Source organism: Rattus norvegicus, chromosome 1 (genome assembly GCF_036323735.1).
Source record: "Rattus norvegicus strain BN/NHsdMcwi chromosome 1, GRCr8, whole genome shotgun sequence".
NCBI classification, from domain to species: domain Eukaryota; kingdom Metazoa; phylum Chordata; class Mammalia; order Rodentia; family Muridae; genus Rattus; species Rattus norvegicus.
The window spans coordinates 154,585,510-154,612,073 of NC_086019.1; the positions used below are offsets into that span (position 1 = coordinate 154,585,510).

At 37.9% G+C, this 26,564-nt stretch overlaps 1 protein-coding gene and 1 long non-coding RNA gene across 17 annotated transcripts in view; one reads left to right on the forward strand and one right to left on the reverse strand.

Moving 5' to 3' along the window:
* Dlg2 (discs large MAGUK scaffold protein 2) overlaps positions 1-26,564 on the forward strand; it is a 2,051,694-nt gene that overhangs the window by 720,965 nt on the left and 1,304,165 nt on the right. The gene's annotated exons all lie outside the window — the stretch shown is intronic.
* LOC134483754 (uncharacterized) overlaps positions 17,241-26,564 on the reverse strand; it is a 97,881-nt gene continuing 88,557 nt past the window's right edge. The window contains exon 2 of the long non-coding RNA XR_010060656.1: positions 17,241-17,525. This is a non-coding gene — a long non-coding RNA (uncharacterized LOC134483754). The remainder of the gene's footprint in view (positions 17,526-26,564) is intronic.

The window sequence follows — 26,564 nt, forward strand, 5'->3', positions numbered from 1 at the left end:
CCACGGGCAAGGACTATGTTCTTGCTTTTCTTAACACTGACACTGGCTGCAGACATTACTAACATGGTGGAACCATCATGTTCTCTCCTGAGGGAATGTCTTTGTGTAACCCTTCTTTGGCATTAGCTGACTAGCTACATCTTAACACCTACGGCTGAACGTGATCAGAAGATAGACTGAATGAATATTGAGTGATAGCTTAAAGGCATCTCCTGTCCCTAGGAAAACATTTTTTTTGCATATGTCACTACAAAGGAGGCTAATACCTTATTTTCTCTCATAAAATTTGGTGTAATGTAATGGATGGGGCAAATTCACATTCATGTGTTCTGGATTATTGGTAAAGCATGGCGTCAGAGAAATTAAATGAGCTGTAAAAAACATTAGTAAAAACTTACAGTATTGTATTGAGAAGAAATTCACTCTGAACTTGGAAATTCTATAGGTAAGTTCGGGGCATATGAATCTGTTAGAATTAAGTGTCCTAGTAGATATACTTCCAGTCACCCTCTCAGCTTGCTTCTCTGCATACAGAAATAACATGCTTTTACTTGCTACTTACCTTCACCTTTTGGTTATTTAGCAACTCTCTTACCAGTTGTTGACATTTGACTGTAGCTGTTTGTTACCAGTTGTAGATATTTGACTATGGACTCAGACCTACTGAAAAGCTACCTATCGCATTGCACATAGTGCTCCTTTAGCTTCCAGAATGTGAATAACAGATTATGAGAATAAGCCGTGTGTGTGTGTGTGTGTGTGTGTGTGATATTTTTTTAAAAAATTCTACCAACTAAATATAAAATTAAAATAAGCTCTGTGAAACAGCTTGAGAAGATAGCTGAACTGTTTCCAGTTCTAGGACAGCATAATATAAAAATAGAAAATTAGTGTTAGGAGAACAGGGAGTGAGATAGTGAATTAGTCTGTGTAATTCTTCTTTGTCACTGGCTAGCTGCATTGTAACACTGACTGAGGAACATGATAATAAGACGGTTGAAAGATTCTTTAAAAATGACCAGACTCTATCTCCATTACCCAGAAAACAAATCTAAGCACATGTCGTAGTAATGAGGATCAATAAGTCATTTCCTAACATAAAGCATAGTATAGATCAGAGAAGAGTGACATGCACATATTCAGAATTATTGATAGAGTAAGCATGGCAGCAGAGCAATTAAGAAAACATAATGTGTGTCTACCAATATATATGCGTATGAGTCTATACATAAATATGCATTTTTTCTTTTTGGATTTTTTTGAGACAGAGAATGGAGCCAGGCTCACTTTTGTTCACAATGTGAGCTATTATGGCTTTCTGAACTACCCTGGCATATGCTTGGAGTCCTGAGACCCATTTAGTGGATGCTGATACTGACCCAGCACTGCAGCCCTTTTCAGTGCTCCACAAAATTAAGTGTCTAAGATCCCAGTGGAGAGACCCTGACACCTGAGTCCCCTGATGTAAGATACTAACACAGGGAATGTAGAGAAAGCTCTGCGTATCAGCCTTCTTCAGATCATGTGTGAACGATCATATTGGTGAGACTTTACAGATGTAGCTTGTGATATCCCTAAGAGCCAGAATGTCAGGGAGTTTGCTGTGAGATTATGTCTCCTAGGAAGCCGTTCTGTGATGTTCCCCGAGCCTTAGGTGTTTTGTGTGGGACCTGGCACCACAACTTTGCATTTTTATTTGTTGTAATTCTCATAAGATTATTTTTTAAAATATTTCATTTGTTTTATGTATGTGAGTAGACTGTAGCTGTCTTCAGACACACAGCAGAAGAGGGGGTGGGCTCCCATTACAGGTGGTTGTGAGACACCATGTGGTTGCAGGCAATTGACTCAGGAGCTCTGGAAGAGCAGTCAGTGCTCTTAACCGCTGAGCCATCTCTCCAGTCCTGAAGATTCTTAATAATAGTTTACTTCCTGTTTTTTGTTGGTGATGTCAGCTCCATGTCTAACATTTATGTCAGACAGGCTTCTATGTCAGACATATCCTTTTTCCTGGTGGAACAGAGTAATGTAATAAGTGATATAATAAATATAAATTTTATTATATTTGTACTTGTCATATTTTGAATAAAAGGGTCAAAAGACAATATTATATGTAAGGCATATATTATTACTATAATATAGGGCACATATATGCTACTATGTATGCATATATTAATAGATAAAGGTGTTTATTATATCTAGATGGCAATGGATATCAATATGCACAAATAAGGAAAGATATTAATGTATATTCCTATCACTCTATTTGATAGATTATTAATGTCACTGTTGTCACTGTGAGGTATTTGGGGAATGACTCAGAAGGGATTACGAGGAATGATTTTCAAATAGGTATTTTTCTCCAAAGGAAAATTTAAAAATCATTCATGTCATTCTGTTAACCCAGTAATTTGAGGGGAAAAAGAAATATGACATTTAGAAATTTGTTATAGTGTCTTACTTAGACCTTTTCCCCTCTGAGTGACATTTTAAAGATAGATAGAAGATCCTTACACAGGAGCAAATATAATGGTTGAGGTCTCTGAGAGTTCTCCTTCAGCTTTGTAGATGAAGCTTTCTATTTTACTTCTAAAATCTTACTTTCCCTCGGGCTTTATATAACTCATCTGTTTTCTTTGAATGGTATGATTCACTAACATTATGCTAAAATGTTAGTCACTCATAAATCTATATATTTATATATCTTCACAGCATGTGGGTGCTAACAACTGTATATAAGAAATATTGATGTTAACATAGTTCATCAAAACCTTTTCTATTTTTCTATCTCTTTGCTTCATGGATTTTCCTTTTGTTTCAGTCACCCATGTAATAAGCCAGAAAGACTATGGAATTGTCTGTTTCCATTTTTGGGCTGACATACCTGCATCTTGGATGTGCAATACATAATAAGAAAGATATTTTGTAGTTAAGTATAGGATTCTCTTGATAATCCTATACTATGTTGATCTATCACTATAATTCCCACAAGTGTTTTCCCATAAATGCAAATACTGCTAAGATGAAGGGAATATTAAAAATATTTTGAGTCCTGTGCTTTTAAAAAAAGACCTATCAAATTAAAAGTCACAAAATTGATCTGAGTACTGGTTAGCAACTGAACCCCCGGCCGGTTGGATACCTAACTGATACCTAACGACCTAATCACTTTGTGTAGTTATTTCATCTCCGAAATGTTAGTCACATCCTAAGCTACAGACCTCATCTGTAAATAAATCATAGAACTCTGTCTGGGAAATCTATGTCCTTACATAATCATTGAGCTAGTCCTAAGAAGTCCTTGTTTTTTCATCTATTGTATTCTTCTTGATTACTTTCTAAATTTGTCTTCTTTCTAGCATAGGGAACTATTAATCATACCAGTGAGAAGTTGGACCATTTGTAACCCTCCCTGTGTCCCTAAATCCATAGGGAGTTCTTTCTTCACTGAAATACTTTTTTGAAGCCCACAGAGTAAAAGCAAATTTTCCTTTTACTGGTGTTGGTTATGTTCTGTTTCACTAAGGACTGTGTTATTGACCATGTAGGCTGAATGGGGAAAAGGCCAGGGGTTGCAAGAAAACGCATATGCTTTGAAAGGCATATTTGCTTGTTTGCTTGTAGTTAAGTATAGGATTCTCTTGATAATCCTATACTATGTTGATCTATCACTATAATTCCCACAAGTATTTTCCCATAAATGCAAATACTGCTAAGATGAAGGGAATATTAAAAATATTTTGAGTCCTGTGCTTTAAAAAAAAAGACCTATCAAATTAAAAGTAACAAAATTGATCTGAGTACTGGTTAGCAACTGAACCCCCAGCCGGTTGGATACCTAACTGGTACCTAACGACCTAATCACTTTGTGTAGTTATTTCATCTCCGAAATGTTAGTCACATCCTAAGCTACAGACCTCATCTGTAAATAAATCATACAACTCTGTCTGGGAAATCTATGTCCTTACATAATCATTGAGCTAGTTTGTATAAACTACTTTTCATTTCTAGAAATTGTTCCATGAGCCTGGAATTTGAGAAAGAAGAGACTTCACGGGGTTGTTGGATAATCTGTCTACCTCAGGAAAAGACTTCATGTTGCATCCTTGCTGCCCATGCTCAATGAACCATCAATGACCTAGATACCCCTCCAATTCTGTTCTGTGACTTGGAAGCTGAATTCCTTACTCTCGGTGCATTTACATTTTGTAGGTTCAACAAGTCTCTGTGACCTTTGTCTCTCTTCCTATACAGCAATCATGCCGCTATGGCTGTCTGACTAACAGCTCCACCACTCTGCATTTCCAATTCCTCTGAAAATTTTTACTTTATCAATGCCAGTGATTCTACTCCGTAAAAAGCTGGGGCAAGAAGTTTGGCTCTGAAATCATGGCAGTTATTTGGTCTCCAATACCTGCCCGAACTGAATTTTTACTTAAAGATTCCTTACTAACTCTAAAGTGGTAAGTGAACATGGATTCTTCAGCTTCCTGTAAATCATATTCTTCTACAAAGGAACTGAGTCTGTATTCATAACCTGGTTAAACCAAAAGATTAAAAAAAAAAACTAACTAATATCAGTACAATTCTAGTACATGTTTAAAGAGAAATACATAAATTCTTTAAAAAAGGAAGATCTTAATTCACTGGAAAATCACTTTTGTTTCTGTTATTTCTCTTACTGTACTGTAATAAAAATTAGGCTGGAGTCAGGAGTCTAATACACTAATGAATACCTTATTTCTAACCTGACTCAGTATATATCTGATAATAGGATGTGTGCAAACTATTTTTTTAGATAGACTGAGCTGAACCTGGGGTTGTGTGACAACACTTTTCCTGGGATGATGCTACCTACATACAGCTACTCAGCCGAGAAAGGGAGACAGTGAAAGGCCAAAGTACAAATCCAATCAAATTCCTACTTGATGAACCAATGAGTTGATCAGGGTCACTCATGGGGACTGTGGGTGAAGAGTTACCTAGATGAACGGAAATGCTTCCTTAGTTTCTATGGCAGCTACATCACCAAAGGCCAGCCCAGCACAAGAGACAGCTCACAAAAGCAGGGAACCTGGAGCACTGTACAGCCTACAGGTTGCAGAGTGTTCTTTCTGAATGACTCTGTTGGCCTAAGCCTTTTCCTGTTGGTTTTGCTGCTTTCTGCTTCTTTCACACAGCAGGTCTGATCTCAGTGCCTTCTTTATAGCTTTTCTTCTCTGAGTGAGCTGGGCCTAGTAATCTGGGTGATTTCTGGCATTTCCCTGTGTTTGTTTACCTTCTTGCTTAAGGCACTTCCCTACTGGATAGAAAATTTCAATCGTAGAGAAAACAGTTACATGCCAGACTATCTCTGTCTCTGTCTCTCTCTGTCTCTCTCTCTCTTTGTCTCTCTCTTTTTGTCTCTCTCTTTCTGTCTCTCTCTCTCTCTATATATATATATATATATATATTAATTTATTCATAAAATCTTTGCACAGAACCCAGTAAGCAATGAGCATGTTCAGTAGTACATGGGAACCAGGAAGAAACAACAGCCCCCACCTTAAAGAATCATAGTGTTAAAAAATGAATGATGTTTGAGACAAACTTGGAGTCTCTTTCTGCTGCCTACCAGCGGGGCCACACTCAACATGTCATTTTACACTTATAGATCCCAGCTTCTTCAATTTTCACATATAGCATAATTGAACATGGAGAGATATTACACCAAAACCACTTGCTGCACATGCATAGAGACCTCAGTTTGAATCCTCAATGCTCATCTAACAAGCCCAGCATGGTTAGTTCCCGGTAACCTCACTTCCTTGACCAGCCTGCCAAGCATGAGGAAGGAGACAAGCAGGGAGGACGGTCTGAGTAGAAGAAGTTCCAGGTTCAGAGAAAGACCCAGTCTCTAAAACATAGAGTGCAAGTCATCATATAGAACATAGCATGTCCTCCTTTGGCCTCTATATGCCTGTAGGACACATACATACACACACACACACACACACACACCATTTATACATGACATATACACACAGGATATGTGTCTCTGTGTGTGTCTCTGTGGCATAACTAGTCCATCAGATTGTTAGGATTAAAGGTGAGACTTTGAGATATCTTTAGGCTTCAGCTACGTTTCCTCCATTTTGCTTGATCACAATTGCCTTGTAAGTAAAACAAGAAATAGGCTTTGCTCTCTTAGCTGAGGACAATGCAGTTTGGTTTTTGGTGATGTCAGTTGGTGACAACAAGAGAAGGCTACCAGCCTCGGCAGCATCACAGTTACAAGCTCACATCACCTGGAGCTCTTTCTGTGATGAAAGTTATTTCCCATCCATCAGGGTAACATTGCTTCAATGACAATTGGCCAAGTCTTTCTCAAGCCTCTTTTTGCATAAAAAGACTGAAGATCTTTTTGGCTTTATGCTGGTCTCCTCCCATAAATCTGTGGGCTAAAATTATTTCTTTCTTTTCAATTTGGAAGGGTTAGGTATACATTGGGTCACACTGGGGTCCTGGCAGCAAATCACTGTGGCTTTAATGGTGCTCCTGTTGTCAGTATGCCCAGAAGATTTGAGCAATGGGAGCTCCCACAGACAGAGCTCAGAAGCAACACATTTTGCATGTAATTGACTACAATTTAAGATTGCCCTGGCTTCTATCATTCAGAACCTGTACAGGAAAAAAAAAAAAGGTTGTTAGAGGAATCCTATCTTGCTTAATCATTCTCTCAACCTTTTGATCTTGTTCCCTGTTGATAATCACTGCCGAGCATATTTCTTGCTGCTGAGAAAGTGGGCAGGCGCTGCTGCAGCCTCCGGCAGATTCTGAGGTATCTCCTTAGGGGGTTGGCAAAGGATACCTTATGAAGCTGAGAAGTTCTTTTAAAAACATGTTTGTTTCCTTTACCCTAGAGAGCCTGAGCAATCAGTCTTGGGCTTTTCCTTTATAAACTGCTTATGCTTATGGAGTGAATAATTTAATCAATGTATGGAAGTGTTTTTTTTCCCTAAACATTTTCAGCTTTGATAGCTAATTTACATCCGTGTTATAGGAGATTTTCAAATTGATTAGGTAACTTTTTTTCCTATGAGTTGGTCCATGTAAATTGTCTCCTCAGGAGACTTCTGTTAGGTAATTTGAGTTAACTTTTCCATATTAGTTGAAAATCAGTAAACTGCTATTAATTTCTAAGGCTATAATCAAATATATGGTCATCTGAGATGTTAGATAGTTTTCATGTCAACTTGACTTAATCTATGCACATATCTGGGAAGAGAGGATCTTAATTGAGAAAATAGCTCCATCAGCAAGTTCATTGTTCATTGTTTTGACTGCTGATTGACTTGGGAAGGCCCTGCATGTGGCGAGTGGTGAGTGGTGCCACCTCTTGGTTGGTGGTGTTAGATACTACCGAAAGTCACAAGGAACAAGCCACAAGGAACAAACCAATAAGGTACACCCCACCCCCATGGCCTCTGTGTCAGTTCCTGTTCTGAGTTTCTTTCTTGACTTCTATTGATCAGGGACTGTGATATAGAAATTTAATGGGAATAAATATTTGCCTCTGTAAGTTGCTTATGGTCATACAATTTGATCACAGCAATAGAAATTCTAAGACACCCGAGATAAGTGAAATGTATGCAGACTCCCTGACCAAAAGTAGAGAGCTCCCTAACTCACTGATGATCACAAAACATGACAGAAAGAGAAGCATCATAAGGTTCTGCATATTCAGATGCAGAGCCTAGAAAAGAATTTTCTGTGTAGTTATATCACAGAATGACAACCCAACAAAACACTTTGGAAGTAGATTTCATTCCAATAAAGTAGGTCTTACAGAAATGTCCAGTGAAAGGAAGGGGTGAAAGCAAAGGGGGAAGGATTCTAATTCTGCGCCCAGACTTAGTGAACATGTCTTGATTGATTATGAGTGTGCAATCGGGATACAGAGAGAGTCAGGGGAAGTCATATCCTGGTGCCAGTTTAGTTTGTTGTTTCAGCTTAGTATGTTTTATGGAGCTGTTTCATGAGAATGACAAAGAAAAGTTTATGATGTATTTGTTATGAATAAAAACCTATTTGAGTACTTCTGCCCTTTTGAATAATATTTAAACCAAGTACTTTGGAAGTGTTTATGTGTTCTGTAAGTCACCCCTCCAAATGTTTATGGATTTTCATATAACTATGCTACCATTTAGACTATTTTATCATCTAAGTACATTAGAGAATGTGTGTGTGTATGTGGACAGTTTAGATTGTATGTGTGTGTGTGTGTGCACGTGTGTGTGCATGTGCATGGTTTGTGTGCAGATATATCATACACATGTACTCACTCATGTATATGAGTATATATGGAGGTCAAAGGTCAGCTGCAAGTTTTTCTCCTCAAGAAAGTAGTTTATCTTATTTTCTTTTGTTTTTGAGATAAGGTCTCTTACTGGTTTATAATTAACCAATTCAGCTAGACGGCCTAACAAGCAAGTTCCTAGGCAAGTACCTATCTTCACTGAGACTACAAATACAAGCCACTATGCCCAGTTCTTTACTCCTTTATTTTTTTGTTTTTAACATGGTATCTGGGGATCAATCTCAGGCTTGTGCTTACATGGCAAGCACTCTGCTGACAGAGTTTCTCTATGGTCTCCCATATAAGGGAATGAGGGAAATTTTCCTTATACTGAAGCACTTCACATGCTATCTCTTTCTCTATAGAGCTTTTCCAGACTCTCCTTGTTTGAATCAATGACTCCCGTTTTGTTGTTGCTTGCTTGTTTGTTTTCCATTGTAAGTAATTAGTTGCATCTCAATTATCGTACCTACCACTGCAATTACTTGTTTACATTCTAGCTAGAATATCAGGCATACATGAAGCAGGTCAAGCATTGTTCAAAAAGTCAGAGTTCCTTACTGAAGGCTGTTGAAGATCCAAATTATATGTTTATAGAGAACACAGAATGTGCATGTATGATGGTGGTGGCAGCTGCCAGGATAAAAGGAAGAAGACAATAAAAATCAAAGATATAAATAATAAGATCATATGACCAGAGAACATTTACCAAAAGAACAAGGCCTGGACAGGCTATTGTGTGGAAACGTGTGTATTGGTTACACTGGTTCTATTACTAGGCACTGTGGTCATTACGTCTGCCTCTATATTTCAGTGCTTGGTAGCATCAAGGAAAAAATGATGTGCTAAATGCAAAACTGACAAATGAATCTATTTGTAGCTGAAAATAATCAAGTTCTCATTCTGTTTCCACCTTGTCTATTGCAGAGTTACAACTCTACCAAGAAGGTTAATAGCTGCGTCATATGTGCATACAAGTATAGCTTTATGACTACAATACTGGAATTGGAGATAAGTCTTTATCGAGGCTTAAGGTGCTAGGGTTTCTAGGAGTGGACCGTTTTCATTTCCATGATAGTAATGTATGTCTTCCTCAAAATTTACCAGTTGCTTTATTGTTCCTACTTTGTGTTCTGTCAAACGTATGCTATTAGACACTAATTCCTTGAAGTATTTGTAAATTGATTTCATCCACTGAAGTATATCCATGATACGTTGTCTTATGAAAAAAATTATTAGCATCTAAGGATGGTGATTATTAATCTACATGTTAGTTTAATGAGTGAGTATTAGATGCATAAATGAGGATAGAACTGAAGAATGAAAAAATAATCAAATTAAATGTCAAAAAAGCTATGCCAATTCAGATGATTCCTACTTTTTAGCATACATTAATGTATGCTGGAATATGAGGAGAAGCCTACTCAAGATCAAGTAGAGACTTTGTAAAGGATAAGAATAGAGAAGTTTATTGAGGAAAATTGTCTGGGTTCTTCAAATAGGAAATTTTAGATGAAGAACATGCCCTTAGGAAAGGTCTAAATGACAAGAGCTGGCACTAGGTCAGAATCTATTAGAAGAATGAAATTGGAAAATCCATTAGGCTGCAGGCTTTTAGAAATGGAATTGTGAACTTTTGCATCCATATAAACAGACAGGACTGAAAAACGAAAGGTCAGCTTTTAAACTCTGATGAAAGGATCTACATTAAAAAGGTTTAGCAAATTCAACTGTCAAGTTGTGATTGCTAATGACTCCATAGGGAAGGGGTGGAGAACGAGCAAGATCTGAGATGAGACAGGAGTGTTCATTTCTTCTCAAGAGAGGAGGATTGAGCCACAATTCAGGAATGTTTCTTAAACCTCTTTTGGGTACAAGTTTATACCAGTAGTGTGATAGTAAAGTATCCATAGTAACTAAAACAAGAATGACCAGTGGTATCAGAAGTGACCAAAGATACCAGAGTGCATTTGTAAATAATCTAGCTATACTGAATCTCTCTCTCTCTCTCTCTCTCTCTCTCTCTCTCTCTCTCTCTCTCTCTCTCTGCTTTTGAACAGTTTTTAAACAATTATAACATTACATTTAGTTATCTAGTGTGTGTGTATGTGTGTGCATGTGTGTGTGTGTGTGTGTGTGTGTGTGTGTGTGTGTCCATTACAGCATGCATGTTCAGGCCAGAGGAGAAGAAATATCTTTCCAGTGTGAGTCCTTCAGTCGGCACTTGAGTCTATAGGCTTGACAACAACCATCTTTACCCACAGCTCCATCCCTCCAGGCTCTGAACCCACTTCCATGTTCTAATTCCCATTTATTTTTCTTAGCAGATTCCTTTTGTTGAGCTCCTTCTATCTTTTGCATACTTTGGATATATATATTTTTTTTCCTCTGACCTTCAAATGTCAATGGAATTGAGCCTTTGTGTCCTCTTGCATCTTGCTTTGCAACCCCATGTCATGCAGTCGCATTTCTCACATTATATTGTGTTTACATGATTGTACCTCCCCTGACACACCAGAGATAATAAAGCAAAGGTTATTTCAGATATTTATCCTAGCAAACAGCATAATAGAAAGCACACAGTAGGTTCAGTAAGTATTTTTTAGGTGAAAGACAGATGAGTGAGTATCCTTTCTGATGGAACTCTGCCTTTCTACTAATCATTTCTTCACCATTCTTTCTTTACAGGACAGATAATCCAATTACTACTTGACTTTGGGGAAATTCCCTTGTCTTCATTTTTATTAAACTTGCATTTATATTTTATTATATGCCTTGAATTTGATGCTAAACCTAATATTTTAAGGCATAAGATACTGAGACAAACTATGCAGGGTGGCAGAAAAGGCAGAGCATGGTCTATTGATATACGGTATTCTAAATTCAGGCATCTTTTGTGATTCGCCATTAGGAGAGTCATCAGATGAGTTTGTCAGTCAACCTAGCAATGAAGAGAATGCATGAATGGCTTTCAGGAAGGAATTTTAAGAGAATGTGGTGAATGCTTTTGTGAATGAGAATACCATTATAATAGCTGAGGAGTGCAGCACATACATGGGAAATATGTTCTGTTTCTAAATGAAGTCCTTTCATCATTGTCAGAGGAATTACCTCCTAAAAGTAGTTCAGTCAGCAAGTACTCATTGGCTCTCCTCTGCCATTGCACTAGTCAACGTGGTAATAGAAACAAGAGCTACATACATATTGTGGGTCACATCTCAAGGAGGTCATGAGTAGTACTGAAGAAACATGATTAAGATGTGAAACAATTCAGAAGGCTATGAGGTTTATCATTAACTGTTCAATTGTGGTCCAGGAGAGTAAGCAAAAAGGACTACTGAGTAACTTTTGACCTATTTACTAGAATATTCACAAATATTTATTGGCTTGTGGTTGTAGGCAAACATTGTTCTAAGGAATGATAAAAATGAACACATCCAGTCTTTGTTGTTGATAAGCTTATACTCTGTTGAGATAAGAATGTTTAACACTGAGAGAAGAGCATCTGGGAGCATCTGAGACACTCACTCTGAGAAGCCAGAGATGCTGCATGAAAAAGGAGACTTTGGTCAAAGTCTCAAAAAAAAACTTTATGAGTAGCAAGTTTTTGAGAGGAAATGAAGGCTGATTAGGTTTATATTATGTATGTTTCATCATTTAAACTTTTAATTTGTGTGTGTCTGCATGGAAATCCATATGTATATATGGCTATGTGTGTGTTTGTCTGTCAGACTGTCTGTCTGTTTGCTGGCACACCTGTACCACAACATGCATGTTGAGGGCAGAGGATAACTTTCAGGGGTCAACTTTTCCTTTGGTTGTAGACTACAGTGTTGGAACAAAGGCCGTCTTTCAGCTTGGCTGGCAGACAGTGTTACCGACTGGTCCATCTACCTGGCTCATGCTTCCAGCTTTAATTCGTTCCTCGCTAACTGTTTTATCGTGTTATCAGTAGTGAATATTAAATTATATGAAGTCATAGAGAGGGAATATGAGAGATATTCTATGAGAGTCACATTTTACAAAATAACCTTATAAAAAGAAAAAAGAAGAAACGAGGAAAATAATTATTACATTTCTTTTATCATATTCCCCCATGCTTACCGCTTATTTCTACAAAGTAATTGCAATGGACTATTCTTTCATTTGATATCATAGTTTGGGATTTAATGTTATCTACAATATATTGGTATTGCTTTTATAGGTTTATGCTCTCTTAAATTTGCTTTTTTATGAAAGAAGGAAATTATATTTTATACTTGTTTTCAGAGGAAAAAGTACAATAGAATTTTTAATGCCTATTGTATTACAAAAACTGTGTCAAGATTTTAACTCTGTTTTAATATCTTCCACAATATTATGATTAAGAGTCAAACAACTGGATTTACAGGAATTTCAATTGAGGTGCCAAAGGAATAGATACCTTGTGCAAAGTTATATTATGAGTGCTATGTATAATTCAGACCTAAATTATCTGTCGTATTTCTCCTTTCTAATCTTTCCCACAACACAGGATTTTAAGATGTTGAATATTTTTCTCAGACATAATTTTCTCTTTATATAATAACAATGGAAAATTTCCTGGGGATTACAGCCCTACTGCTCTTTCTAATCTTGGTCCCTAGAGGTATCTGAATCTCCCGTGTGTGTGTGTGTGTGTGTGTGTGTGTGTGTGTGTGTGTGTGTGTGTGTGTGTCTGTGTGTGTGTGTGTGTGTGTAAAACACCTTCTTAAATCAGTGACTCTAACTACTGGAGAACAGTATGGTTTACTGGTACAATCTGTAGATGTTGTCAGTAAATACGAATAATTGGTCAAAGTTTTGGTTTATCTTGAGAAGCTAAGAAGGAAGTCTGGGTAAATATGGAGGCACAGTAAACAGCCTTATATAATACACAGCTGGCAAAACTCAAAGAACACATCTAATGCACACTAGTTTACAATTAAAACACAGCTTAGTAAATGTTTAAGACTTCAATGTACATTTCATGGGTAGCTCCCTTAAATCCACAGTATGCTATGCCCTAGTAATGAAATTGTTCTTTCATAAGATCCCCCTCCTCTATCTTGGGAGCACATTTCATAAGAGAGTGGTACTCATTAAGGGCTCTGTACCATGTGCCATGGTAGTTTTTTTATATGTGATACTGTGTTAACTTCCTCTTCTCTTATTCCCTTGCCAGGAATCTTGTTTGCTCTAGTTTCTTTAAGGTATTCTTTTCAAATAGAACATTCATATCTAAAATAGAAGTACATATATTTTCTATCTTTAATTTTTCTTGGAATTTCCTACCTTCTTTGCCTGGGTCCCTCACTTCCTGTTTGCAGTTCCTTTGCTGGACCCTATCTGTACAAATAATATACCATAGATTCCCCCAAACTCACCTTATTCTGTCCCTCTTTGGCATTTGAATGCAATGAGAGTTCTCAAAAGACATTCTCTCTTTCCCTGGCTTGTGATGACATATGCTCTGTTTCTCTCTCCCTAGGATGATTCTTTTCAGTTACCTCCTCAAATGTGCACTCTAAACTCTACTGCTCTCAGAGATCCGCTCCAAGAGTCCAGTGGAGAAGTTGCAAAAGCTAAGTTACAGGAAGGCTTTGGGAAAAGTAGAACCGTGAGGTTTTATTAGGGACTTTGTTCTCAGTCCCATGTGCAGCAAGAGTTCATTGAAGGATTTAAATCTGGAGTATAATGAGATCCAATTTGCAATTTTGAATCAAGGCAGGCAACCATGGATGTAGGGTGACTAGCTATGAGAAAATTAGAATAATTTTGAGAAAGGAGAAGAGAAAATTAGCTTGGTCAATGATAGTAGCCACAAAGGTGAAAAAGAAGTGAGTGAATGTGTATGTGTGTGTGTGTGTGTGTGTGTCTGTGTACCTGTGTGCCTGTGTGTGCCTGTGTGTGCATGTGTGTGTGTGTTTGTGTGTGTGTGTAAGAGATTTTATAGCCTAATCAATTTGATACAGGGCAGAAGATGAAAGAAAAGACAATTTGCGTTTCTTCAAAGGAAGGAGACCAATGAGGTTTTCTGGTGGACCCACCTGTTCTAGGTTCCTAACAGTTTTCCTCTTATGCAAGTGTCATGACATTCTCATTGATTTTCTTTTCCTTGGCATTTCTGTATGTATTTTTACAGGGTGAAATATGTGACAGCCCTTTAAATATTGAGAGGTCCATTATTGGAGAAAGGATTAAAATGACTATGTGGCCACAAGAGCATAATCAGGAAGGCGGGTGCCAGCGATGCATAGAGAATTTTATGATTTAATAAATAGGAACGTGTTGGGAGACAAGGCCTCTGTGACTGGAATTGCTTATGCAATCATCTGTGACCATTTCATGGGAATTATTATAACAAAAATTTAGACAATGGGATACAGGAGGAACATAGGAGGGGATGGTTAGCTAAATCATCTGTAGACTTTATTCTTACCCTGAGATTCTATGGTTTCATGATATTGCCTTGTTCATCTTCCTCCTATTGTGACAAATATGGGAAATTCTGAATAACTGAGGCCTGCAGAATATCTCTTGGGTTCTGGCTGCTTGTTCATTCAGAATTTTGTCATTTCTTTGAGTGTATGCATGAGAGCACAATTTATTCAGAACAGTCGCTCTGCAGTAAGGCACTGAGATGCATTAATGAAGCTACAGTAATTGAGGATTTTACCCAAGTGTAGCTCTCGGCCCCAGCTCATGCATAATTCTTCTTCGGTATGGATTGTGTCTTTCTTGGCTAGCAAATCGTGACTACCTTGGAAGAGCTGTGACTTTTAATTATAAGAGACACTTCTTGCCTTTATAACCCAAACAAGAAAATTGTTTGTTATTGTCTGGACATATTGAAAGTTTGAATGTCAGTATCCTTTGGGAGAAAGGAGAATGTAATGTACCATCCTTATGTATTTTGGTAAGGATCAAACTATATGATTTCAAGGCTGTCCAGAATTTAAATGTTGAATAAAGCACTTCATGTTTAAAATTAGTATTTTTGTTAAACCACTCTCCACATTAAAAGAGTACTTATGTCAAAGACAAAAAGCAAAAGAAATAAACAAACAAAACAAAAACAGAGTGAGGAAACACATCCATTAACCAGAAAACAAAACCAAACCATGCCCATTGTATGGGAGGAGGGGGTCACATTCAAGTGCAGAAAGGTATGTGAGCTACGTGGTAACAGGGCTTTTCATATTTAAGCAGGTGGGAACATTCCATGAGCAAAATGTTGGAGACTCAACATAGTATAGGGATGTGACTGGCTGACTGAGGATCATCAAACTTCATCAATAGCCATTCCAGTAGCTTTAAACATATAACCAACGTAGGCCATTAATTAATAAAATCATAAAACCAATGTTTCCTGGCCACCTTTCAATGCATTAGCGGACCATTAGATCCAGAAGCCCCTCTAGAGAGGAATGGTATGAGGTGGTTGATCAGAGAGGTTTAAAAACAGAGCAGATGAAACAGAAGCTGCCCTCAAAGGGGCTTTTGCATAAGAATACAATAAAAAGATATGTGAAATATGTGTGTTAACATTTGAGTAAAAAGATCAGTCTGTAGAGCAGTCAAAGGTCCATGGATGGATAGCAGAGTTTAATATCAGATTTGGTTTTAACAATGAAGATAGAAAAGGGAATGTAGAAGCTAGAGAGCCATCTCAGCAGGTAAGAATGCTTGCTCTGCAGCTGCTAGGACCTGAGTACCAATCCGCCAAACCCATGAAAAAACTTCGCATGGTGTGAACATGCCTGTAACCCCAGCTCTCTAAGTGTATGTATGAAGGGTGCTGATAGGACACAGGGAGTGGGTGTTTCTGGGTCTTGCTGGCTACAAGCCTCGCTCTAGTTTTGGTGAGAGAGATTCTGTCTCAAGAGAAGAAATCAGAGTGATGGAGCAGGAAACTTGAAGTCCTCCTTTATCCTTAGTTATGTGCATCTATACATACGCACATGTGCATAAACTATATACAGGCACTACACAGATGCACAGAGAGGAAGGAGAGGACAGAAAGAAAATGTAAGCAGGGACCAGGCCTGGAAGTAAGAGTGAATAAATCGACTTGAGTGTCTATAAATAAGCTGAGTTCAGAATCACTTATAACGTATTTCCCTTGGGTATGGTATTCATTTTCTGGAAAAAATAGTCTAGTTATACAATGTCTTGCTGAGTGAAAAGATGTTGATGGTAGAAGTTGTAGCATCATGTGTGACTGCACAGGCTTTATATATACTGTCATATTTCATCCTTGAAGAACCCTAGAAGTACTAATTTCATTCCAATCTTGCCAGTGGAAGAGCTGAGTAGAGATAAGAGACATTAAAAAAAGAGAGACAAGTTGTTTCTGCCCTAGTTATAGTAAAATTTATCCAAGACAGAAGATAAAACAGGTGGCGATTTAATGTTCAAAGTTAGACTAAGAAGTTTGGGTGTTATTCCACAGACTGTGGGCGGTTGGTAGAGGTACTTTTCCTTAATGTCTTGTGGGAAGTAGGCTGGAACTCGGTTCACCTCATCCTATCAACACACAAGTGATGACTGGGCTAATCCCCAATACTGATGTTACCTCAAACTAGGTCAATAGGATTTCCCATCCCTTGAGGTTGTGAGGCCCAATCACCAGCCTCTGGAATTCATACATTTCTGTCCTTTACTCCCAGGCTCTGTGAGGTGTTTTTAAATGAGAGGGATCATCTAACTCCCACTGAGATCCAAATCTCTGTGAGACTCAGTCAGCCAGCTTTCCTTCTTTCTCTGCTAAAGATCTCCAGGTAACCAAATCTCCTGGACTCCTGGAAGATTTCCTGTGAATCCTAGGACATAGCTCAAAGCTGGATACATGACAGGCACTAAATAAATATTCCTCAGATGAGTAAGAAGACATGACACAGTGTTTAGAATTGGAATTAGGATTAATCATATGTATTTACTTTTAAAATAACTGTTTTGAGAGAAAGTTGGTAGCCATTAGTATGCCTGAATAAGACAGATAAAAAAATTGTTCAGCTGCTTCTTTCATTAGTCTTTCTGTCCGCTAGGACAAATGCACCAGCCCGTCAAGTGTCCTGTGAGTTACAGAGCCAGTAGAGGAATTGACATTTTGCCGTCCATGCTTTCTCTTTCGTGTAGTCATCGGTCCGATTTGCCTTTTCAAACAGCAGCAGTGTCTGTTCGTATTCTAGAAAAAGACAAGAAAGCCCAGTGTGGGTGAAATGGCTCTTATAAACACAGATTCAGCAACCCTCTGTTCAGAAGCCTGTGCCTGCAATTAATGTAGGAAGTGACTGGCCAAGCTGAACCTCAGATTCTTCACCTGTCACTTGGGAGACAATGATGCCCTTTTTTGGTCCAATTCCTGTGATAACTAACGAGGAAAGTGTGCAAACCTGATGCAGACTAGGTGCAATAAAAATCTAATTTCTTCTCATTCTTTGTACCAAGCAAATAGTTCATACAGTAAGTATGGCTTTTCTAAATTTGGCCTGTGTGGAGGTTCTAGCACTGAGTTGCTATGGCAACTTACTTTTTATTTTTATTTTTTTTATGGAGGGAAATTTTCTTGACTATTAGTAATTTTAAAATTAAACGGCTGGTGTGGAATAGCTACGGAGTTTCAGCCAAGTCGTTTTGTGCTTCATCCTCACTAATCTAATTGACTTATGGTGTTTTCTTTTTATTTTACAGAATCATGGGAGCTAGCTTTTCCCAGTAAATATACCACTGTAACCATAAATCATGCTATATTTAATTTATTTCCATATAATTAGCTTAGGCTGGGGTGAAGGTAAATGTGTCTGCTGTTGAAGCATGAGGATATGAATCACACTCCTTCATTCAAATAAAAGAGCCAGCTATAGATGTGCATTTCTGGAACCCTGATCTAGGATAAGGGGCACAGAGATAGGGTGACACCCAGAGCTCACCAGTCAGCTAACCTGGCCAACTGATGTATGCTGACTTCAAACAGAGAATCATGTCTCAAACAGTAAAGTAAGAAGTGACTAATGAAGATATTCAGTGTCTATCTCTGGCCTATTTTTGCACAAGCACAGACATGTGAGTGACCTGCATGAACACCCGTTCACACATATATACTAAACACACACACACACACACACACACACACACACACACACACACACACACACACTTTCAACTGTTGTCCCCTTTCCCGGTTGTCTCCTCTACGAACCCTCCACCCCATCCCTTCTCCCCTTTGCCTCTAAAAGGGCGTTTCCTACGCACTTCCACCTCATTCCTCTAGCATCCCTCTTCTCTGGGGCATCAAGTCTCCATAGAACTTAGCACATCCACTACCTCTGAGGCCAGACAAGGCAGTCCTCTGCTACATATGTAACAGGAGCCACAGACCTGCCCATGTATACTCTTTGGTTGGTGCCTTAGTCCCTGGGAGCTTTCAGGGATGGGGTTGGTTGATACTGTTGTTCTTCCTATGGGGTTGCCACCCCTTTCAGTTCCTTCAGTCCTTCCCCTAGCTCCTCCATCGGGGTCCTCGGGCTCAGACCAATGGTTGGCTCTAAATATCTTCATCTGTCTTAGTCAGATGCTGGCAGAGCCTCTCAGAGGACAGCCATGCCAGGTTCCTGTCTGCAACAACATCTTGGGTTCAGCTATAGTGTCAGGACTCGGTGACTACGCATGGGAAGGATCCCAGGGCAGGGCAGCCTCTGGGTGGCCTTTCCTTCAGATTCTACTTTATTTTTTTGTCCCTGCGTTTCCTTTAGACAGGAACAATTCTACCCACCCATCTCCATCTCAACATTTTTAAGGTTATTAATTCTTAAGTATGTACCAGAGCATCATATTTTTAGTAGCTTGCATTTGAGATGATCAGAAATACTGACTGTTTTCTGAATCTCGGATGGAAAACATATACCATAAGTGGTGAAACTTCTCACAGTCAGACTGATGCCTGCCCTTTTCAATACTCCACTTATGAACAAGAACTACAACCAGAAACACTCAGTGTTGCGTTGTTACGAGCCTGCTGCTTTTTTGTTCTTTGTGGAATAAAACATAAGCAAGATTTAGACTTTCATTGGAATTACATGAAGTTCCATCGGCAATTATATTACTTTGATGCTGATTGATGCCTTGGGGTCAAGGATCTCCGGAAAGCTTTTTTGCTCCATGGAACTGTTGGCCTAGTTTCCTTCAGGGTCCCCTTTGTGCTTTATGATCCCTAACTCCATGGAGAACAACTAAACAGAATGAGTGACGCTTACCCTTAGTGGCAGTAAGAGCTCCTATTTCCTGCAGGTGGTCTCACCATTGAGCCAAAAGGTACATGCAGACCTGAAATCTGGACTCTAAAGAAATAAATTAACATGGCCATCACATCTCTTAATTAAAAGTCTCAGACTTACCACCCTCATGGGCTTTGCTGGGGTGGGGGCCATGTTCTGTTTATTGTTCTGGGAATTGGTGACGTGAAATGCTCTATTTTTAAGTACTCTTGTATTATTAATATGAACATTTTTCTGCATGTAGAATTCTAAGAGATATAATTCCCCCGGAGCACAAAAACAAAGACGATTGCATATGCAAATGCATCCGAGCAAAACTACAGAAAATGTCAGAATAAAATGGGCAGAGAGGGAAAGATGGCTATGCTCAGATGAGCATCATTAAATGGGATAAATATTTCTATCGACTAGAGTGGTTGTCTAAAGTCAGTGCTGTAATATCTTCAAATTGTTCAGGGGACATAGCCGTCATCTAAAAAATATGTATTTTGCTTAGCTATCATTCCAGTTGATGTTAAAAAATATGTATCCTGAATTGTCTAGAAAGAGGTAAAACTGAAGCCAGAACATAACAAACACAGAAGTCAGTGAGACACATTTTTAAGACTTACATGAAACTTAAAATAAAAACAAAAAGTAGGGGTCTGGAGAGATGGCTCAGTGGTTCAGAGCACTGACTGCTCTTTTAGAGGTCCTGAGTTCAATTCCTGGCAACCACACGGTGACTGTTAACAGTCTGTAATGGGATCTGATATCCTCTTCTGGTGTGTCTGAGGAGAGTGACAGTGCACTCATATACATAAAATAAAATCACAAACACACACACAAATTAGAGCTCAAAGACAGCAAAATCATCAAGAGAGAGGATGGAGAAAACAGGAGAGACCTAAAAAGATATGATTCATGGAACTTTCCAGAAAAGGGTACAGACTCTAAATATTTAATTGTATATATCTTTAAATGTGTGTGAGATATACACGTTAAGCATCAAGGTCTAATGACCTGGAAATTTTACATCTAGATGGATATGCTAGGGAAATCCTCACGAGAGTGAAGAAAGCAAAAACTTAAGTTTTTGTTTTCTTGTTCTCACAGGAAATTTGGAAACTAGAAATAATACTTTTCAGATTTATTTAAAGGCAACATTCAGTACATCCACATTCTTGTTTTGGTTGGATGTATTATTGGCCCATATAGACTTCAAAACTTACTAAAGCTCTGAAATGAACCTGACCTCAGCATTTAGATATTTAAACCTCTGAAAAGTCAAAATAAATCACCTAAGATCTAATAACTGTGATTATATAAGGGAAAAACTAAAACAAAACATCAATGTTTTATGTGTTGAAATGTAATATGAATGTAAGTACCTTCTCAGATCGTTTTTATTATTTAGTATTTTTGTAAGTATGAGCACTGTGTTTCCACTTTTGGGTGTGTGTGTGTGTGTGCGTGTGTGTGTGTGTGTGTGTGTGTGTGTCTGCATGTGCATGCATGCTCATGTATGCGTAAGTGTGCATATATGAGTGGTCATGTGGAGATCAGAAGACAATCTCAGCCGTCATGTCTCAGATGCTTTACATATGTTTTGAATCAGGGTCTCTCAGTGGTCTGGAAGACACTACACACTAGGTAGGAAATTCTGGTTAGCTAGTACATCACAATTACAAACATTCTGTCTAGCTATTATGAAGAACTAATATCTCTAAAGCACTTAGAGTAGTCCTTAATGTCAGTGTTGTTAGACTTGCTTATCTAAGTCCATCTTATGTGCCAAACGTTAAGCTGTATGCTTAAATATCTCAATTAGTCACAAAGGTATGGCCTTTCCCACAAAGAATGAAATGAGAACAAATGTGCACCTGAAGGTATAATCAGAACTTTAATGTTTTTATAAAGAGATATCTCTTCTGGAAATATTGAGAGCCATAATAAAAATGCTGCAACTTTATTTTCTTCATTCATTCTGCCTACTAAATGTTTAAAAAATGTTTTAGTTACATGAGTAGAGAATACAACAGCGAAAAGTTTACAGTGATGCAACTCGCCTGTCTGTAAGCTTTCTAAGATGACCAGAGCAAGCCAAGCACACAAACACTATAACCATAGCCAATTGTTGTCTGTCCGCTAAAGGAAATCTTAGATAATTGTGATGGATTATATTTGAAGAGTGTACAGTCAGAAAGGGCCTGTATGAGGAAATGGAATTTTATCCAAGACACAGAGAATCACAGAGAATAAAAAAGAATATCCCCTGCAAAAATGAGAAACCCATAAGTATAAAGACTCCAGAGCAAGAAAGAACAAAAATAAATCTATCTCAATCTAGACAAAAACTACCATTAGTGTGGTAACTAAATCACAGCATGAAGGAGAATATGTTAATATGTGAGAATGAATCAGTAGTAAGGGATATACATACATACATACATATATATATAATGAGTAATATATGTGTGTGTAAGTATATGTATACATATATAAATACACATAGGATTGAATGGTGAGAAAGTTTTGAGATTTGAGAGTATACGCTGTGCATGGGAACCCCAGTGTAGGAGAATGTCAGGATGGGGAGGCGGGAAGGGGTAGATGATTGGATGAGGGAGTATTATCATAGAAGAAGGGGGAAGCAGGATGGGGTGGGGCTTTTATGGACAGGAACCTGGGAAAGGGAATAACATTTGAAATATAAATTAAAAAATCCAATAAAAATAAGAGAAAAGTCACTGTATCTCTGTCTTTGGTAAATGAATGATGTGCTATTCTGCTTCTATTCTTATTTTTTAGCAAACTATTCTACAAAGTTAGTTCCTTCAACCAACCCCTGTCTCATTGCTTCTTGTGTAGGTTGACTGATTCGGGCTAGGTAGCTCTTTGTCCTAAATTTTGGTCTCTTCCCCTGCACACAGAACTAGATCTAGACTTAACTTGAAAGATTGGTTCAGATGCTGGCAATGAGGATTCTGCTTTATTTGAGGAGGTTTCTTTCAGTACTTCACCCTTTCACTTGCTCTCAGTATGGTCTTTCTGGGCAACTATCCATTCAGGTATGGAGGTGGAATCTAATGCCGAGACTTCAGAACTCCCTAAAGCACCAATTTGGAGGTTAGCTGAAATGATTAAGGCATAAGCATAATAATCCGAAGTACTTATATATATATATATTATGTGTATTATATATATAGTGTATTATATATATAGTAGGTCACACACTGCCCCTGGGGCATTGTGAAACAGGACTATGTGAGAACATGTACTCCATTATCTGTGGCCATTAAAGACTATCTTTAGAGACTTTCCAACATAGAGTGTCTTCTGGTCCGAAATGACTTTTGCCTCTCCTGCATACAGGACAGCCTTTCTTCATCCCTTTGAACCTCCAATCTCATCCTACCAAAGCTCAGGCTTAGAGTTTATATCTTACTAAGCTTGCCCATTTCTAGTACAGAAAAAAATGTTTTAAACTATAAAACTCTATGAACCAAAGACACAATTTACTCGTATTCTACAAGCAGCATAAAATGGTGAGATAGGGACAGAGTTACCATGCAGATACCCAAAATGAGTTGGGGTGGCAAGTAGACTTCACTAGTACTTAATTATTCTAATAATCATCAAATCTACTTAGACTAATGTCATCATGTTCACTGTTGGGGAGATGTGATGTAGGCTGATTAGAGAAGTGTTGTGATCTTTGGAAACCTTTTTCTTTAACTCTTATCTCTATTCTGTGGGTGGGTGGCTCTACAATCAGATCAACCATTTCTTCGCTATGAAAACCTGTCTCATGGATATAACTGAGTAGGTGTCTCATGCTTTATCTGTCTATAGGAAGCTGAAGACTAACATTGCCTTTTCTTAGGGTAGTCCCCAACTATTCTTATACAATTATTATAAAATATTTGCAGGCTTCTTGTAAACTACAAGACAGAGTTTCTGTGTGTTTTGTTTATCATTGTAATCCAGCATCTGAAGATATACCAGACAAATAATATGCATCACTCATCTCTTCAGCCATTGCATAATTCCAGGAAGGTGATTCTCCTCTTTTTTACAGAAAAAAAGAAACATAAAAATCAGAAATATCAGATTCCCACAAGGAATAAGCAAAAAAGATTTGACCCCACACATCCACATCTGTATTTCAAGTCTCCATTACCTTCATTAACCCTTTCCTCATCTTCATGCTAATGCTCTATTTCTTGATCACAGGGTTCCTGAGAATATTCTGGTGTTAACTGCTAGACATAATTTTTAAAAGTATCATAATAGTAATTGCTGTTTGATTAACTCTGTGATTGGAATAATAAAATCTGTACTTTCTTCTGTGGAGCTTTAATCTCTCTTAAAATGCAATGGCTCTTTAAAAAGGCATTAATATGCATATTTATTTGATTTGCATGTTGTTTGCATATTGATCATTTGGTTTTGCAATTAATTTAAGCAAGAGGAAAAGTGTTCATGTAAGTAATACGTCAAATGGTGCAACCAAAATATATTTCCTAATATGTACTAACCACATTAAATCTACCACTATCATCAACACTTACCTGTAAAATAGGGCAATAATACATTGAAAGATGGATTTATGCATGTGTATAAACAAATATATATAAACACATATAATGACTAATATATTTGGTTTTGTCTCTTTTGAATATTCACTTATGTGAAATGAATGCATATATACATTTATTTTTATATGTATATATATGCATCATGTGGATCTGTATATGAGCAGACATATAGTAGGAATGTACATAGATTCTCATCATACATATTTTATTTGTACATATATTTTTAGTATATAAGGAGACTACATTGTATATTAATATAAACCTCCATTATACAAGTAAAATATGATGACAAAGGTAGCTAGAATATGTACATTATGTTGAGGACTGTGTTATTAATACTCCACAGATAGAGGTCATCATTAGAAGCATGGATGAAGACACTGAGTCATGTAACAATATCAAATGTCAAATAATGAATGAGTAGAAGAAAGGGTATTCAAGAAAAAAATCCAAATTTATTGTTGTATTTTTTAAAAAGCTTATTGACAGTCCTAGATGCCAGGAAAGCAAGAGTCTCCCAGGACCCAACAGGGATGAGATTAGCTGAAATGTCCAACAAAGGGGAGGGAGAACCTGTAGAGATCATGTACAGAGGTTAGGCCAGGCCCCTGGTTGGAGGATGGGGCCACCCACTCATCTCCAAATTTTTAACTCAGAGTTGGTCCTGTTTAAAGGAAATACAGGGACAAAGTATGGAGCAAAGAATGAAGGAAAGACCATCCAGAGACTGACTAACCTAGGAGAGCATCCCATATGCAGGCACCAAACCCAGACACTATTGCTGATGCTAAGAAGTACTTGCTGACAGGAGCCTGATATAGCTATCTCCTGAGAAGCTCTTTCAGAACCTGAAAAACACAGATGTGGATGCTTGCAGCCAACCATTGGAGTGAGCACGTTTACCCCAATGGAGGAGTTAGGGAAAGGACTGAAGGAGCTGAAGAGAGTTACATGGCTTCAGCTGCATATGTAGCAGAGGATGGCCTTATCTGGTATCAATGGGAGGAGAGGCCCTTGGTGCTGTGAAGTCTCTATGCTCCAGTATAAGCGAATGCCAGGGCAGGGGGCAGGAGGTGGGAGGCAAATGGGTGGGTGGGTGAGTCAGGGAACACTCTCATAGAAGCAGGAGGGATGAGATACAGGTTTTCCAGGGGGGAAACTGGAAAAGGGCATAACATTTGAAATATAAATAAATAAAATATCTAATAAAAACAGATTACATACAATAATGTTTGTTACATAATGTTAATGTATTCAAAAGTCAAACATTAAATATTTATGTTTCAGTTAAAAATGCGTATTAAGATATGACTGATTTAAAAACAACTAGAACTATTTAATGTAGATAATTGTGTGTTTGAACATATGCATTTTGATGAAATACTTACCACAAATAAGTTAAAAACTGTAGCAGCTATCACCTTCATTCTTCCTCCTCTTATTTTCTTTTTCTGATGAATCATGAGTTTTATTGGGGTTACTTATAGGAATATGGCTGAGAGGTTACATACAGGAGCAGAAATGACTCAAAGACAGCTGTATCACCAAAGCCTACAACAGCACAGGTGACAGGTCACAACAGCTAGGAAACTTGGAGCACACTGCATGGCCTGCAAGTGGCTCAACATTTTTGGAGAGTGTCTTTTCCAAGTGACTCAGTTGGTTTAAATCTCTTCCAAGACAATTTGGTTGGTCTCTGCTTCTTCAAATCAACTGAACTGGTCTTAGTCTTCTTTGTACCCAAGTTGAGAATGTCCTTTGCAGCTTGGCTCTTTTCTTTCTCTGAGAGGGAGTCTGTGTTTACTATTTACTCTGGAAGGAAAAGGCCTAGTGAGTCTGGTCAGCTTCAGGAACTTCCTGAGGCTATTATGAGTTGTTTGCCTTTGTGCTTAAGGAATTTCATTACAGAATGAAATATTTCAGTCTCATTGGAAACTGTTATACAACAGTCATTATTATAAATTATTATTATTATAAAGGTTTTAGAGTTCTTATGTCCAAGAATAATAGACAATATGTCACGGAGGGGTATCCAGCTTTAAATGAGAGCTTCCATCTAAGCACTTCCATCTACTCACTCTCATCTTTTCTACTGATGGTAATGGCTATAGTCAACCATATATACTTACTCCAAAAGCCTTCCCAAGCTGAAAGTCATCCTTAGCTCTGCTCTCTTAACTTTCCAGATGTAGACATTCACCTGAACTACTAAGTCCTGTTCATTCTGCTTCAAAATCATGAGAGTCTCTTCAAACTCTCAAACACTTTGCTATCTCATTGTCACCGTCCTGCTTTGAATTCAATTTTGATTTGCCCCAAATCTCTTTGTCTTAACCACTTCCAATCTACTATACAAAGAGAAATCTATAG